The following is a 16,604-nucleotide window of genomic DNA, read 5'->3' on the forward strand; positions in this document are numbered from 1 at the left end:
ACACAGCCCAAGGCGGGGTGAAGTGTATAATGTAAATTCTGCATATAAAGGATAAAGATATATAATTAATAAATGCGGGGATTTATCCATGGCTGGCCATGGACGTAGATGCAATTATCGTATTATTGCTTGCTCGTCCTATTATAAGATACATAGTGGATATCTTTGCAGTCAGTTAATGTCTTTGCGTCAACATTTTCGACCGCTTCGGTGTCCGGAGTGCTTAGGGTATCCGCCCCGGATGCGAGAGGTCGCTGGTTCGAACCCCGGCCGGGTTATACCAAACCCTTTATAAAAATGGTACTAGCTGCCTCGCATGGCGCTTAGCATTAAGAGATTAGTGTTAGGACTGGTCGGCCTGGTGTCACTGGTGTCAGGATAATGTGACTTGGTGGGACATGGGTCATGTGAACTTGATCCAATTCCAACATCACAGCTGCTTGAGTGCTTAGATCCAGTATTGCCGAGTGGTCTAAAGCGCTCTCCGTTACGGATCACTGCCATCTCACTTGTGTCTGCGTGGGTTCGAGTCTCAGATTCGGCCAATGTGGGTATGTGAGAAAGCTTGCCGGTAGCTTCTCGTGGGTCGGTGGTTCTTTCCGAGTTTTTTCTCAGGTTCTTTCTCCACTGTTAACACTGGCCGCCATGTATAGCCTATCGTGTGCTGAAAAATGGCGTAAAACACTACAACATCAAAAACAAAAGTCTTCACTAACTGATGTTATTAATACCTCTCTCTCATCCGGGGAATTCCCAACTTTTTTCAAAACTGCCATTGTAAAGCCTCTGCTGAAAAAAACAACACTAGACCATAACGATTTAAAGAACTACCGCCCAGTTTCTAATCTCCCATTCATATAAAAAATCCTAGAAAAGGTTGTTCTATCCAGGCTTGTATCTCATCTGAATTCAAACAGTCTTTTTAGCAATGTACAATCTGCATATCGCCCTTGCCACGGTACTGAAACTACTCTTCTAAAAGTAGTTAATGACATTCTCTCTGCTTTGGATAGTGGAAAGATTACAGTCCTCACCCTCCTTGATTTGTCTGCAGCATTTGACAAAATAGACCATGATATATTACTTCACCGTCTCCAGCATGTATTTGGCATTCATGACACAGTGTTACTGTGGTTCAAGTTCTACTTGGTCAACAGGACACAAATTGTATCTGCAATTGGAATACACTCCAGCCCAGTTGATATATGTTGTGGTGTTCCACAGGGGTCTGTTCTTGGACATGTTCTCTTCATTCTATACACTCAGCCGCTCTCAAGTGTCACAGATCATCATCCAGTGCCTCACCAGTTGTACGCTGATGACACCCAAATATACAAATCTAGCCACCCAACTGAAGCTGATGCTACCATCCAAGGTGTAGAGAGGTGTATTTCTGATGTTAAATCATGGATGACATGTAACAAGCTGCAGATGAATGATGATAAAACTGAGGCCATTCTGATCACAACACAAAGACTTTCTCATTCACATCCTTTACCTCAAACAATAAATATCAGCAACACCAACATTAAATTCACACAATCAGTACGAAACCTAGGTGTTACTCTGGACAGTACTCTCACATTGCACCAACATGTCATGAACATATGCAAGGCTGCTTATCTTGAGCTGAGACGCATCAGCTCCATTCGCAAATATCTTTCAGTTGATGCTACTAAAACACTTGTGTGTTCATTAGCACTTTCAAGACTGGACTATTGTAACTCACTTCTGTCTGGTTCATCTCAATATCCACTCCAGAAACTTCAAAAAGTTCAAAACACAGCTGCTCGGATCATACTTAGAGTACCACGATCAGAGCACACACACCCCACACCCCGCTGCTCTGTACCCTACACTGGCTATCCATTCGATCCAGAATCAAACACAAAATTTGTTCTCTGTGCTACGTTTCACTGACGGACTCCAGTCCAACATGCCTATCCGACCTCACCCATGTGTACACACCAGCAAGATACTTAAGCTCCTCTTCTGACAATCGTATACTCATTATTCCCACTATGAAAACAAAGTCATATGGATAGCGTTCTTTTGCATACCAGGGCCTAGGAACGTGGAATGAATTGCCCACTGAACTTAGACACAGAGACAGAGTGATCCCATTCAAGAGTGCTCTTAAAACTCACTTATTTCGACTGCAAGAACAAACTTAAATACCGAATAATGTTTCCTACCTTAAATATTTTCAGCATGTTTTTTTATGTTTTCTAATTTCATGGTGTTTGTTTTTGTAATCATATCATTATATATGTTTTTATGTTATAGGTGTTGTCTAATGTTGTAAAGCGCTTAGAGCTTCTAAAGATTAGGCGCTGTACAAAGTCCTCATTATTATTATTATTATTATGCTACATGTCTGTTTTATATTTAAAAATCTAGATATAATGGAACATTAGCATTTTAAGACACGAGTTCATAAACGTTTTATCAGACTGATCGTTCCCAATATTAATGCCATATCGCTCCAGATTGTATTGTTTCAACAAAACTTAATGGTGCATTATTTAATCCATATGTATGAAGAAACATTTGATGTCCAATTTCAGACTTATAAATATCAATCGACCGTTTAGCTCCTTTAACGTGAATATAAATACCAGAAAATATTTGTATTTTTATACAGTTGTATTTCCCCCTTTTTCAAAATGCAATACCATCATGATACGCTTCATCTGAGATATATCCGAATGGTGCTGAAGTAACTGCATATGTTTAATGGGAAATACAAATTCATAAATTAATACCAAGATCATAATGACAATGTGAAATTGGTAAAGGCATTTGCATCTTGGCATATCCAGAGTGTTCTCTTCAACCTACACAGTGTTATAATCGATTTCCTTTTCTAATTTATCCATTCCATACCTAATACAAGACTCTTTAAAAAAAAAAAAAAAAAAAAAAAAACACTTCCGTGTTTAATTATTTATCAGTGTCTATGGTTTTGTTTATTTCGGCTTTTATTTTATCATAACTATCATTTAATGCAAGCGTCTTTTTTATTTTAAATTTTTATTAATCTGTTTCAGTTTTAAATGTATCTGTTTACGTTGTATACGTCTGTTCCAAAGTATTAATATCTTTTCTCATTCGCGTGATCCCGTATCTATCACACTGCTTTTCAATAGCCACCAGTTAATTTCAACGTACTCCCTCCATGTTCGGATATTTTTTTAAATTGTGCTGCCCTCCTTGGTCTTACAACAAGATCATATAAACTTATAATAAGGTCATTGTTGCGATTTAAATCAGTCTTAATTGTTTGTCCCAACTTAATATTTTTCTCTGGTTCCTTTTTCAGTATTGTATGGTCACGGTGTCCTCTCAGTTATTTATTTCATCACTTTATTATTTACTTAAGGAGAATTTCTACATGCATACATTCAAAGCCTCTCATTTGTTTCCATCTTCATTTTTTTATGGTGATATTAAGTGGCGTATTAAGGGTAAATGGAGCTCGGGGCGACGATGAAGGTCCAATGGTGATATTCAAAGTAAGTGTCACCACTTTGCAGTTGTTTGCAATGACCATTAACATTGTAAGAAACAAAGAGTGAAAATTATTTTAAGAGTCAAGACTCGAATAACTAGTAAGCAATACAATATAGCTTTTATTTAATGAAGGTTTCAATTCACTTCCATTCAAGTGTGCAAACATTTATTTTCCTTACTGCGTTATTTTAGTTGTTACTTTCAGTGCCGGATTACCAAATAGGCAGAGTAAAACACCCTCCTATAGGCCCCACGCCTTTTAGGGCCCCCGTGAGAATAACTATTTAATAATTTTTGTTTAATAACATGAAATGTTAATTTGTTTAATAATATTAATAATTATTAATACTCATTTTGTGTAATAAAATTGGTTTATTAAAATAATTTGCGGGGGGGGGGGCAATATTTCGACTGCCTAAGGGCCTCCACAGGGTTTAATCCGGCACTGGTTACTTTTGTATCTGTTGTATTCATTAATAAATAAAATAACCTGGTCGTGATTGATCTGATTGTCTCTCATTGCCACCTAATCGGTGTAATAGACTAACAAGTAGCAGACTTCTTACGGTTGTCGTTTATGTTCTGTTGTGTTTTGCGTATATTCGCAAAGAAAATATGAGCAGCAACATAAATTATCTTTCCTAATTCTAGGTTTAAAAAGCGCATTTAAAATAAAGGACAACATAAGTATCTATTTTTAAGGATTCGAACCGGGTAAACCCGTGTGACAGTTTGCCATGTTGGCAACTATATAAAAGCGATCTACAACATGGTTGTAGATTCTTTTGTCATAATGTTGTTGACGTCTCTTGACTGTACTAATGAAGAAAAAAAAATGATAATGCTCTCCCTTTGGTATTCCTAAATTCCTATAAATGTGCTCCAAGTTGTCTAATAAGTCCGACTCTGCGTAGATCTTTTTTTTGTTATAGCGATTTTTCTCTCCCATGGGCGCCAGCAACTCTAGACATGTTTCAGCCTACATCGTAAAACTTGATAGCTGACCACTACATGTTTTCCCCACCCCTCAATAATCCTGCTGGCGTCCCTGCCGTTTTGTCGCCGATGACTTTTAAATTATTTTTTTCTCCAAGGAATTTGGGAAGTTTAGTTTAACATAAATCTGAATCAGAAAAAGCTACATGCAAGTAATATTTCAACGTGACATTTAATAGCGAAAATTACTTTAAAATTTGATTTCGAGAACTAAAACTAATGGATAAAATACTATGTTCCAAAATAACAAAAAGAACAACAAAAACCCAAACATATGTGAGTTTGACAAAACTATCGTGAACCTTGTAAACCAAAAAACCAATATCAAAGAAAACAATATAAGAAAATGTGAGAAGAAGAGAAAATAGGTTTAATGAATACACATATAAATAAATAAAGCACAAATACCAAAATTATAAAAAAATAATATCAGCTTTACGTTACGACTCTATGCTCAGTAAAAGAGTAAGTAAGTAAAAGAAAAGAACGAAAGCCATCACGTTTTGTAAATTTCAACAAATAATTTATTTCCCTAGAATACATAGCGAAAACTAAAAAAAAAGAAGAAGACAAAAACAAACTTACAGTATTGTGGATTCAATCCCAAATAGTCCTAAACCTGTTATGACAAGTCCAAATGTATAAACTTGGAACTGAATTCCAGTGGTATTCTAAATAAATGCCAGTATTGCATGTGCTCATGTGCCTGTAGTCTGGAACGTAGTAATGTGCCAATGGCATGAATTGTGATGATGTGCTAAAAGTCTTTTGGTGTATCACAATATTATAATCCAACTATGTTCGTTTCTGAATTCACTATAATTCCAAATTAATGTTATAGTTGGAGAATGTTATTGATGAGCACTCTGTTTTTCCAGTGAATAATAATGTTAATAAATAATTCCACCCAGTAAAAGATGAACACAGCAGTAAGAATGATTCTACTCCAAAATGTTAAGGCACGAATAAGTAATTTCTCAATTAAGCAACATTATAAAAAATGCTTAAAAAAATAGAACCAGGATGAGGGTGAAAACAAGAAAAAGAATGAGGGTGAAGAGTTAATTTCTATAACATTCTAAGTTGTTAACAGCGTAAGGTCTATTACTAAATTTATAATAAAGTGCATGCCAAGCATCAGGTACAACATGTTTTTGCGTGGGGAAATACTAATGTTCTAGATAAACATGTTTATCTCGATTTATAATGATCCTAATAATTTATATGTACTCACAGAAAAACATTAACTATTTATTAAGTTGTGTACGTAATAAATGCCCCTGGTCAGGCACACAGTAAACTTGATTTTGGACAAGGTCAGGTACTAAATACAAATATATAAAACAAAAACCTTAAAAGAAGGTTTATGCAATAAAGCTTTCTTTTAAATATTACTCAGATACACATGTGATTACTAATTCCATAAGATGAATTCCTATGAATAGCACAAAATATACATGAAGCAAAACAATACTTCTGTAGATGTGAAAGTGCATCTTCAGTTTGTCTTTTCCCTTGATGTTCCTGGTGTCAATATTGTATTCCTGCAACATCAAACTCGACCTTAATTATCTCTGATTTTTGTTTTTCATCTTGCCATTGAAAGTAAGGGGGTTTTGATCACTAAACACAATAATCGGAGAAGGAGCTGAACTAATATACATTTCAAAGTGTTGCAAGGTCAATATAAAAGCCACACATTTCTTCACGATTGTGGAACAATTTTTCTGGTGCTTATTTAATATCTTTTAAAAATAGCATGCTGGATGATCAATACTATTTTGTCTTCTTGAATTAATACTCCACGAACACCAACAGTAGAGTGAAGATTAGTTCTTGCAATATCACTTGCCTGTGACAACATTTACTTGAAATCAGAAACATAGTCAAGAAGATCAATTTCTGAATCTTCATTTGAAAGTGCTTTCTCTTTTAATAACTTAAATAGTTCAAAGTTTTCCAAAATCTAATTCAAATGAATGAAATCCTAAAGATTGTTGAACTGATTCCCTAACAGCAAACAGCAGTAAATGAGTAACTTCGAACATGACCGAATCATATTTGTCAAAGTTTGATGAAATGTTTCTAAAGCCCCTTGGCTTTCAGGGTGATAGGCATACTATTTAAATTGCGTGATACCTAATTCTTGCATAACTTGCTGGAGAATTACATACGTAATATTTGATCTCTGATCAGATTGGATAGATTTTGGAAGGACAAATTGTGTAAAAAAAAAACATATTTACGCTTTTACTATGGTTTTAGTTTTAATATTATGCCTCAAGGGAATTGCTTCTGGGAACCTTATGGATGCACACATTATGATCAACAAGTGTTGATTGTCTGACTTGGTCTTGGATAAGTTTGTGAATCAACAGTCTACCATTATTCTGCAAAATGGTTCGTCAAAAGCAGGCATTGGTTGCAGATGAACTTTAGGTATCTTCCGATAGGGTTTTCCTACAATTTGACAAGTGTGACAAGATCTACAGTATTTGCAAGCATCAGTTTTAATTTCGGCCTATATAAATAATTCAAGATCTTTTGATAAGTGTTACTGTACCCTAAATGACCAGCTAAAGGAGTTTCATAGGCTAAACTAAAAAATTCTTGTCTATACAACTTAGGAACATCAAATTGATAGCTCTCTGGCCACTTGTCACCAGCGGGTAACTCAGATGGTCTCCATTTCCTCATAGGGACCCCGTTTTTAACAAATAACAAAAATGTAATTGTGTACGTGCAACTTTTTCTAAAGTTTCGACTTTTTGCTCATCAAGATAGGTCTAAACGTCATTGTGGACACAATTCTTGAACTCCTCGATTAATATGAGTTGTCTGAGGTTATCGTAGACTTGCCCAACTTTCTTGTCTCAGCACCACCTATCGAATAATGGGTCTATACAGCTTCTATTTTTACAGTTCCTAAACCTGTGTCGGTAAGCCTCAGGTACCCTTCAAGATAGATTCAGAACCTTTCAAGATAGATTTCTTACCCACATCATAATCAGTACTTTGTTGTACTGACAGTAAAGTATAGACTCCACGAACTTTTCCAATAAGTACACTTTGTAAAAATACGAGTCCAGTGCTCTTTTGGCCATTCGCATTTTCAGCAATTTTTTAAATAAGGTAGATATTTATTGAAAAGGGAGTACTAACCTAATATTTCTGATAACATCAAAAACTGAACTTGTGTGTAAAGTGGGGGAATGTTCTTCACTTGGAAGCTCTAATTCTTTTAATATAAACTGAAATTCCATTTTTTTCTTTTCTTTTCCTCCATCCTATTCTTTCTGCACTTGTATTATCATCTCTATCTTTCTCTCTCTTTCTTTCTCTCTCTCTCTCTCTCTCTCTCTCTAAAGACTGATTTCTCTTTCTTCTTTTTGAAGCTCAAACATTTTTAACTCTATTTCCATCTTGCTTAAATCTCAATTCTAATCCTTTGATTTTAGAGCCCGATATAAACTTTCCAATCAAACCTAAGGCACTTTTATCACAAAAATTCTTTTCTACCAAATATTTTTTTATTTCTTGCTTTATTAAAGAAGTCTTCACCTCAGAGAGATCATATTGTCTGGCAAGGTGGGGTAATTAATCATTTTTCAAGGACTCTAACTCTTTCTGGGTAGGATTTAAAATAAAGTTCTCCATTTAAGATGACATTATGAGAGCTTGTTGATTTGACAATAAATTGGTCGAATATGTAAAATTAGAATAACTGGAACTTAAAAAAGTCTGAAGCTAAGTGAATTTAAATTTCAAAAACGAAGTTTTCTGAAGTATTTGGGAGTAAGTCGTATCCACTACACGAGCCCCCAATTTTCTGTTAACATAGCTAAGTTGAGTTGACTTTTTGTACCGTAATACATTGAATCACAGGGCAGGGGGTAAGGTCATAAACTGCATTTTTTTGGGAAACATAAATTCAATTATTTCATTTGAATTTTTTTGGTGAAATTCGCTTTTCTTGTGCAATATTCATTCTGTAGTTCCTGTTTTTTCCGCGTTCGCATGTAATTATTTGTTGATTTAGCTCTCCAATCTTTGCAATACTGTTTTATTCTCGTTGAGTTTCCACGATCTTTACAATTCTGGTATTTTTATTTCGTCTGTTTTCATTTCCTCTATGGAATTTTCTTTCTTTCTGCCGTTTCCAACTGTTAAATGATTATCATATACTATCCATTTCACAAATACGTACTTCAACCATTCCTTATTTTGGCCTTCGAGATCTTGTTAACTTTTTATGTCATCTTGTTTGTCGTACAGTCATAAGGTTTGTCTGTGGTATTGATTTATTATTTTCTCACAAGATAATTTTAATCCTAAAATAAAAATCAGTTTCAGCTCCAGTGGGTTTCCAAGCCCAGATAATATCTCACAGCTTATGAACGCTATGCAACACTTATTTACCAGTTAAATCCTAGCTACATTTTATTATTATGGTCAACCAGTTAAATCCTAGCTACATTTTATTATTATGGTCAACCAGTTAAATCCTAGCTACATTTTATTATTATGGTCAACCAGTCAAATCCTAGCTACATTTTATTATTATGGTCAACCAGTCAAATCCTAGCTACATTTTATTATTATGGTCAACCAGTCAAATCCTAGCTACATTTTATTATTATGGTCAACCAGTCAAATCCTAGCTACATTTTATTATTATGGTCAGGCCTGACTGTTTTTGTCAATATGAATGATTTGTAATTATTTTTGTGTTGTCGTATGGCGACAAACAAATAGATTTGGTCCATAGATTTTAAATCGTGATTTCCAAAATACCCCATATGTTGCTGGTTTAGTGTTTTTTTTTATTTTTATTTTTTATTTTTAATATTCTTGACTCCTATCCCCGATATATTGTATTTAATTTATATAAAAGTGTGTGGTCGAACCTATATGTACACAACATATTAAAGTAAATCTAATGATACTAATATACCATAAGTAAATCTACGGTACGTAATCCTTTTATACTGACCCCTAAAGGCATTCGCTCTGAGCAACTGATTCGAAATATAGTCTGAAATTTATGATGGCCAATAGCGGCCGACTGAATACTACATCAAAGTAATATGAATTTGTACATGTACACGTTTTGTGTGGGACAGATCTACATATTAAAGCAAGAGGAATCTGTACATGTACACATTTTGCTCAGCAGCAGAGAGGGTGAACATATCACTTGCTGGAATGTTCCTTTTTGAAAAATAAAGCTTCCTACGAAAATGAAAAATATAAGGTCAATAACACAAAACCGAGAGTTTCTCTAATTGGGTTAGTTTATTTTGTTACTTCATTTTTGTCGTTCGTATTTTTCTAAATTTGTATATGTTTTCTTTATCCACCGGGACACTCGTTTGTGGTCGCACCCTCTCTGTTGCTGTAATATGTGAGTAATTAAATCATTATTATATCAATAATGGAATCTCGCACAGGTAGATTAGCTCGAGAGCGACTAGAGTAAATTAAAAAATGTATCCCTGTTCGTGATTCTGTCAGACAAAAATTACAAGCGCGTCAGGAGTCTCATGTGGAATTTGCAGAAGGCACAGAACAGTTATTTAAACCAATTACGAAGGCTACCGAAGGAGTTACAGTGGCTATCAAAGGTCTTCTTCCCACGTTGGAGCAAACTGCTAGAGAAACTAGAAAAATAGCAGAAAGAACTAAGAAAACAAAAACGATTTTAAAAGATATTTCAGACGAAGTAGATGCTGCTCAGCCTATGGACATAGATGATGCTCAGTTTATTGACGTAGATGAAGAAATAATTGAAGATATTGAACAAGCTCGTATTAAGGAGGATGAAATAGAGGGTAATATATCAGAACGAAAAAGAGTTTATGCAAATGATAACTTTAACGATGATAGTGTTCTCCACATAAGGAATATTGAAGTGGGATAATTACCTATATTTGCAGTGGATAGTTTAATGATATAAAAATATCTTTAATACCTGAATACTCTAATAAATATGTAAAAAGTAAAACCTGGCACGATTGGGTTTATAAAATACGCTGTACCACTGATAGGATCAATAGAATAAATAAAATGCAAAATATTATAATTTTATTGATGGAGAATGTAATATCTTAGAAAACTACAACGACTAGAATCACAACAACTATTAGCAATACAAGAGCAACCATCTCAAACAATAAGTGATGAAGAAGCTGTACAAAAAAGAGAAACATGAAAAGAAGCTGAATGAGAGAGAAAGAGAGAACAAGAAAAAGACCCGAAATTTGAGAGAATTAGACAAGAGTGGGAATTACGTTCTTCGCCAGGTAAGAAAGAAACAAAAGAAACAACCGGAAGTGGTTTTTCTTCTCAATGGAATGGTCTCATTACTTGTCCTAACAGTGTTCTTTCTGACCTAGATATATTAGAAATTCTGACTGGAGGAAAACGAGCTGGAAATAATTCTCCGGAAGTCATTAATGAAGCAGCTTATATTTGTCAACGATTATTTAAAGGCGGTATCATGGGCATTAATATTTGTCGGTCTCTCATTGATGATATCGTTGATGATTACCACAGTGATTGAAATTGATTAAATACAATGACTAAAAAAAAGGATTGTACATAATGCTCAACGTGGACCTGTAATGGTCAGGGTGATAAATTCACGATTACAAGTATATAAATTATACTACAGAGATGGACTCGGAGATGTTGTTCAGGGTCTATTTAGAAGGATGACCCCAAAACCAATACCGATTGCAATGCAAATGGGAATGAAAGCTATTGATTTTTTTTGGTGAAAGGTATTGGTGCTGCTGCTAGTAAATCATTCTCGGCAATCAAGGACATATTAGCACGATTAATACGACGAAAACCACAACCAGTAAAATTACCCAGCACTGAAGTTATGCCTGCAAATGTCAGTAAAACATTCAATCAAGCTGCAAATCAAAAACTATCAGCAGAGTTGGCTGGTGAAGCAGAAAAAAATATAACTGCTAGTCTGATAGCAGGAATTAGTCTTCGTGTTAGACGATAACAATTATAATAAAATGCTCAAGCGTATGCCAGATACAGCATTTGACATGGATGAGCCAGTTCTCAAAGATGATTCTGTACACGATTATCAATATTATTCTTTTGATGCACGGCAACCAAATCAGCGTGGGAGAACTGAGCTACAAGTTCAGGATACAAGTAGATATTTTCTACCCGCTAAAGCGTTTATTGAAGTTGAAATACTGAAGACAGATAATACTGAATATGGAGCTAACGATAGTGTTGATTTTGTTAATAATGGTATTATGGCGTTGTTCAACAACGCTACATACATCATCGATGGAAGAAATCAATTCAGAAATACGTCGATGTTGTCACGACGAGTTTGGGTCTAGCAAGATATTCAGATGATTATACAAGATCGGCTGGTCCGTCAGTGATGTTTGCCAAAGACACTTCTGACCACCCTTTGAGAGGGCCAAAAAGCCATACCGACAGCGCTGACGCTGATTTGTGGCCGGTGGTTCATGGTGCTAATCTAGAATTCATCATAGGAATCACATCACGTCAGTCAGTGTTGAAAGAAGCAAACAGAAAATTGTCATGCTTTATTTTACTGTCCCACATCTTTGGGTTTTGTAGAAGTGTTAGAAAGGTCATTTTTGGAACCAAGCGTACAGTTATACTTGTAAGAAAAGGCTACTGACGACGATGCACTTTGGCGACTTGCTGCTGTTGTTAATGCTGGCAAAGTAATACTAACAAGACTGTCACTGTGGATGCCAGTAATAACTCCATCGATCGACGAAGAACAACGATGTTATCTTTCATGGGTCAAGGTGGTGAATCAACATTATAATGGTTGACGATGACCACATATAGTGTACAAAGTACTGTTAAAGGTTTATTTACATGGCATATTGCATCACAGTACGGTGTTTCTGCACCAAGACATATATTTATTGCTTTTCAGGATGCTGCACGAGTAAATTCACAAACGCACAATATAATGATATTTGACAAACTCGGTGTTACTGAAGTTTCATTAAGGATACACGGGCATCAAGAACCAGCTGAGGACCTAATACTGAACTTTGAGAATAATTATGTCGCACGTGCATATCATCGTTTGATGTCATACTTGGGACGTGATCAAAATGTTCACACTGGTTTACAAATACTAGATTTTATAAATTTGTATCCGATCTATTATGTTTCATTGGAACTCCTGGCTTTAGTTAGACAATCTGTTGTTGATGTACACTTTCGAGCTCGTATGGCAAGAGGAGCTATAGCTAATTACAGAGCAATCGCTGTTATACTCACAGACAAAATAATGCTACTTGAAGGTGTTGGTGGACGAATGAGAGTTATTGATACACCAGTAGAAAAGATGTAATTAAATCGCTCATGATATTTATAATGTCATATCATCATGTTAGTGTCAGTGTGACTCCTGGTCAGATTAAAAAGCTACAATCTGTATCAATAAAGAATTCTAGAAAAAAAAAACATAACACTAAAAAGGAGCAGATCAGAGGTGGTCAAAATAAACCATCACAGACTGAACGTAAACTCAAACACTTCAATAACGCCAGACGACCAAATACCGGTGTTAAATTTGATCTTTCTGCGGATGCCATTAAAGACGTATTTGAAACAGGTGGTATATTTCCACTTCTTGCAGCTATACCAGCATTAATAGCCGTTGTGGCCCCAGCTGTTGCAAAAGCAGCTGCACTTGGTACTGTTGGAACTGCTGCTGGAGTGGCATTAAAGAAAGCAACAGGAAAAGGAAGAAAGACTTCTAAGATTGCCAGGAACCCATCATTGGTACGAAAAAGATATGAGACTTCAGGAACATTTCGATGATTCTTCCTATGTCAAATTTTGATTTAATTGATGCCGCTAAAAAATTAAATATGAAAAACTTCAGAGGTGTTTTTATGCGTGATGAATTATCAAAACAACCAAACAATTTTGAAACAGGCATTATTAATCTCGATAAAAGTTCCTGTCCTGGTACTCATTGGGTTGCATACGCGATTTATCCACGTGGATTTTTTTATTATTCGTATGGGTTGGCTCCACCAAAAGAATTTTTAAATTACGTAAACACAATAAAAACTCCAGTCAGGTATTAAACATTACCAACACAAAAATAACCTATCCACCAAATATAAAAAAATACAATTATTAATGTGAGAGAACCAAAATCAGATGATGATGTGGTAACAAAAAGATATGTAGACAGCAACAACATGATCAGAACTGAGGTCAATGATCGTTTATTAATCATAGGTGATACAGTGAATGGTTATCTCAACATGACTAACAATATAATTACTGGTCTTTGAGAACCAGATTTTAGCGATGACGCTGCAACGAAGAAATATGTCGACGATAGCAACATTCCAATGAGGAACTCGTTAGTGAGAATCAGTGTATGAATGGCCTCATTTAGATCTATTTACTCCTAATCAAGTACAAGCGTTTAAAAATATGTTACAGAAAGAAAGTGAAACCAACACATGAAGTCAAATTAACAAGCAATTTATTTTCAACAATTAAATGAAAAATCAAGATGCACTTACAATATTGTGAATTAATTCCTAAATATTTATAAGTGTCCTAAGCACAAGTCCGCAAAATATAGAATTTTCCTGATTTCTGCAAATCGTAAATGTCTTGATGTGCTAGTAGTCTTTAATGACCTGGTATGCCCGAATGTTGTAATTCAGAATATCTTTGAATACGTTTATACAAATCCTCAAATCGTGAATAAATCTAAAATGAAAATGAAAATGAGCACTTTACGAATTCAAATGAATCTTCAAAATAAATAATCCCCTGCTCTGATTTCCACAACACTTTTGTAACATCTAACATCTCCTGATTACAATGATTATTCACAGACTGACCATTAATATGAGAATGAAATATTATTAACTGGTTGTGGTGTTTAATAGGAATCAAAACTAATGAAAACGACCAGTTAGATCATTTCATACAGCGTAATTGAATTTCCATCTTGCTCGATGAGGAAAATTATAACAAAGTATGGTTTAAAGGGGTTTTTGAAGGCGCTGATAGCTCATGTAGAAGGACATAAGGATGTGTCAGGATCGTCTCTTGGTCTAAAAATTAGAGAAAAAGATATCCCCATTAATGAAGACGATATATTGATGGAGTTGATATCAATTCTCCATGTTTGTGTGCAGAGGACGGAAATCAGGTGGAGTAAACCACAGACGTAGAGAAGAGTCTGAAGTTCAATTTATAGGTCTTCAGATCACGCTCATAGAATTCAAAATATGTTGTTACCCGTGGAAATATGTTTCTCTTAAATGATGTTATACTGCGAGCTGAAGGAGGGAAATCAAGCTCAGGATGGGAAGAAGAAACGTTTCAGAGATCCGATAAAGTCACCATTGAAACGTTTCAACATTGACCCTGAGTCTTGGGAAGATCTCACACAGTATCGCCCCACAGGCGAAGTCTCTAACTAGACCTACATACTTTGAACAGACAAGAATTGCAGATGCAGTGCAGAAGCACGAGCAGCGAAAATCACCGACTGCCAGCGAAAATCACCGACTGCCAGTTACCAAACCTAGCACTTCATGAAGCAGACTAACCAAGTGTCTCACCTGAACTTCGAAATTGAATAATATACACTATCAGTTACAAATCTACTTTATTATAAATTAAAGATCACTTCTTTATTCTTTATATGATTATAATTCCCTTCATTTGAAAGACAAATCATGAACAAAAACTAATGGCAGTATAAATGACATGTATATAGTGTCTCACAAGTTGATTTGAATATATGCATTGTGGTAAACTTTAATAGCACGTATATGGTGTCAAATATTTAAAGTCAAAACAAGGTTACTATACTTATTACCAGAGTATCAGACTCGGATAATAGTCACACGCCATGAATAAATCTGTTAAGAACATTGAAACTACAAATGCCAAACACGTTTATGCCAATAATTTGTACTTTATGCGCATTCTACCTTTACGACGAAAGATAGGCGTATTAGCAAATAGTCCGAGTTTCCTCTGACCCTTGCCACCCCATTTTTAATATCTGGACATATATGTTGGGGTGTAGCGTCAGAGTCCATTCCCTATCGAAAAGTTGGAATTAGCCGGACCCATTTGGTGTCGGCATGACGTAGCCGCTTACTAGCCGGCCCAGCAAACTTGAACGAACTTTCATCGAGATATACCTGCATGAAATCGATAGGAATATGATTTATTTTCTTAAAATTCGTGAGTATAGCATTCGTCATGTCTTTAATCCGCTGACAGACGAGACGAAAGTACGTCGTTGCTGAATATTGACCTGGATCTGGCCGTTTGCATCCCGAGTCACATTACTATACAAATCTCGCAACCAAGATGTCAATCACATCAGAGGTCATATAGTCAAGTGATACCGAAATAAACAAATTTCCAAAGTTGTTGTACATATAATATGGACATATTATATAGAAGTCACTTAATGTTTGTAAATAAATATAATGCACACTTAATTCTCAACATATTTATTCTGAGAACAACGACCAGAAACCTGTCGGTATCGCAGCAGGGTGGAGAAAACCATTTTCATGAAATACCGAGCAGCGACGTTTTTGTTGGTGTCACGTGACTACCACATTGACATGTGCTCTCTGCGTAGTGAATCTGGGTTTCTTCAAAATGCTGCAACATTTACAGATTTTCGGTCGTTGTTTTCACAATAAATATTTTGAGAAGTTTATGTTTTTTCATTTTTCTATAAAAATTACATGACTTTCATGTATATGTTCGATTTGTTTTCCTACAGCAACATTAGAAATTGTTTATTGTTAATATCACGTGATTATGTGACCTCTGATGTCATTGACATGAAGGTTACGACAGTTGTGTGGAGAGAGAGAGAGAGAGAGAGAGATTATTCACTTGCCAGATATGTGTATTTTTAAGTATTTTTATTACAATGTACATACATCTATCAATAGAACTTATGCACCGATCGCGACACAAACATTGAAGAAAACAACTGAAATACTTCTACTCACTTTTGAGTAATTTCGATCATCTGGACAAAAGAATATACAGAC

This window comes from Sinohyriopsis cumingii, chromosome 15 (assembly GCF_028554795.1).
Source record: "Sinohyriopsis cumingii isolate HCF-2022 chromosome 15, ASM2855479v2, whole genome shotgun sequence".
Classification (NCBI taxonomy): Eukaryota; Metazoa; Mollusca; class Bivalvia; order Unionida; family Unionidae; genus Sinohyriopsis; species Sinohyriopsis cumingii.